The 2,500-nt window shown below is 43.4% G+C and overlaps 1 long non-coding RNA gene across 1 annotated transcript in view; it reads right to left on the bottom strand.

Annotated features, from left to right (window-relative positions):
* The window catches only part of LOC137973055 (uncharacterized), a 15,216-nt gene that overhangs the window by 6,675 nt on the left and 6,041 nt on the right, over positions 1-2,500 (bottom strand). The gene's annotated exons all lie outside the window — the stretch shown is intronic.

The raw sequence follows: 2,500 nt of genomic DNA, 5'->3' as shown, positions 1-2,500 counted from the left end.
AACTCAATAGAATTGTTGGAAGGAACAACCGACGGGCTTGTCAAGGTCTCCACCCTTCCTCCTGATGTATCCCAAACCACTGCTGATGGCTGGTCTATCTGGATTTCTGATTTTCACACTTTGAACTCGATGCAACAGCCCGTGGGGGTTTTCGCGACAACCATTTACTGCACACACTCTCCTTCGACGACATAAGCTTCCTTGGTGACCAGAATTCAAGCATCGATAGCATAACTTAAGTTTGCTTTGCCGCTTCCCAGCGACTAGGAACAGTCATCGTCTGGTGCAACTCGCAGTTCCAAACGCCATGTTGTTTGCTACAAACCGGACATTGTCGCTGTTTGCGATCGGAGATCGATGGCTCTGCAAAAAACGTGTTTATCTTGTGTTGACCCGCAGAGCGCCAGTCTCGTTTGGTAAGACCTCTGACTGTTTTATGCGCAATGGTATAGAACTGTGATTCTTGTATGACCCACTCTCGCAGGGTTTCCACGGATTAGATCTTCAAAAAATTCTCGTAGACCCAGCGATGATAACGTGTAAGCATTGGCTCCGTCATTTTCTTTTGCAGTTTTAAGTATAGGGACCCATCTCCAAGCTCTGCAGATCTTCCCGCCTCCTTAAAGTTAATAACTGCTATGTCCAACAGATCCGCAAAGTCTTCCAAATCCTTTGAGTGGAAGAGTCGAAGGGGTTTAAAATTTTCCAATTCTTCCAGTTTAATGACAGTTTGACGCCGTTGGCCGCCAGACGTATGTTCTAAGCTCTCTTTTGCAGCTTCGTGAGTGTATCCTGAATGTCCTAAGTTCTCCACAGTCTTCAGGGCCTCTCCCGATAGGTACTGCCGTAACTGAAGGAGTTTATATTCTGGCGTCGCGGATGCTTTGTCAATGCAGGCAATGAATGCTGCTTCCAACTCTCATACGTCTTCTTATTTCGCGAAAATACTGGTATAGCGACGCGTTTAAGTGAGTCCACATGTCACGACCAATTTGTCACCGCCGGAGTTTCTGCTGAAGCTTTACCAGTGAAGTCCACCGGTACTGTAGTGAATTGACGGGGTGTTAGATCATCCTGAAGTAAATCAGTGTGTGGCCATTCGTAATACTCTCGAAGCTCTCTTGAATCTGGGTGTGCCTTATGCAAGTCGCGTTTCCGCTCGCGTGGGACTTGAACGTCTCGGGAAACTGGGCGTGGCTGGAATTCAATTTCTTTACACTGAGCATTCTCTGCTTCACTTAACACAGATTCCGAAGTCGATGATTCCGATTTTGTTTTATCCAAATATTCCTGCGCTCTTTTCTGAGCTTTGGTGAATTTGCTTTCTAGCTGTTTCATTTCTCTGCCGACTTTCTTTCGATTATATCGATCTCCCCGACGCGAATATTCCTCTGAAATGTTCTCCATAATTCGCAAAGCCTCCTCTAACATCAAATCAATACTTTCACATCCATTCCACACTTCGTTACGTCTTGGCGGATGATCATCACCGATTAATGGTAACAGCTTGGCTCGAATAAAGTTTGTTTTCGCCTTACATTTTTCTTCTTTGAACGTGTCCAAGCGGTGCTCAGAATCGTCTGCAGGCTCTTCCACTTGGTCCTCGAACATCTTGGTAGAGCACCGAACAAAGAACCTCGCTCTGCTACCAAAAATGTTCTGACGATTTCCTAACTTATTACCTTTATTTGTCGAAACTTACTTTTTACATTAAGCCTACTCGACTACTTAAAGAAATAACGAAGCTATATACAAACAAAATGAAACGAAACGAAACGAAACTAACATTCGAGCGAAAAATGCCTAATGTTGAATTTTATTAAAACTTGATCGCATACGTACGAAAACTAACTGATAAACGATGAGAAAAAACAGAAAAAGACAAACTTGAATAATTATTTGTCTACTCTTTATATTACGCTTTTTCCCAGAAGGGGCGACACCTATGTGTACAATTAACAAATTTGGTTTTCCCAGTGGGAACGACACCTATGTGGTAATAACGTTATTTGCTTCTCTTAAACAATTTGTCACCAGGTAATTCCATCGTTTTGGAAATAGCAGCTGCTTTATTATTCTTCAGCGTCACAAATTCTTGCCAATTTTTGGGGCTCATTTGTTGAAACTCAAGCACGCTTCCAACAGACCCATTTATTTTCGTGATTTATGCACGCGTTGGGATCCTATTGGCACCACGGACACTCTTACATCACACTCTTGCACTCTTACAACCCGGTGACATAGTATGTACAGCGCACAACAAAATCCGATGAACTGAACTTCCGACAGGAACAAAAAATTTTATTTCAATTTCGGACAGCGACCCGACTATTGACTAAGGCCCGACACGGGAGATTTTAAAATTCAGACAAGCGACACGGGACTCCTCCCTGGCAGGGTCTCATTTAAGCCACGAGTGGGTGCAAAAATCAATCATTTTGCGTTAACAAATTCAGCCTTTTACTAAAGGATAAGCCGAACAGGAGAATGATAGGAAACA

Source organism: Montipora foliosa, chromosome 10, assembly GCF_036669935.1.
Source record: "Montipora foliosa isolate CH-2021 chromosome 10, ASM3666993v2, whole genome shotgun sequence".
Classification (NCBI taxonomy): domain Eukaryota; kingdom Metazoa; phylum Cnidaria; class Anthozoa; order Scleractinia; family Acroporidae; genus Montipora; species Montipora foliosa.
The sequence above is the reverse complement of the archived record's forward strand: the minus strand, read 5'-3'. Positions and strand labels throughout refer to the sequence as shown.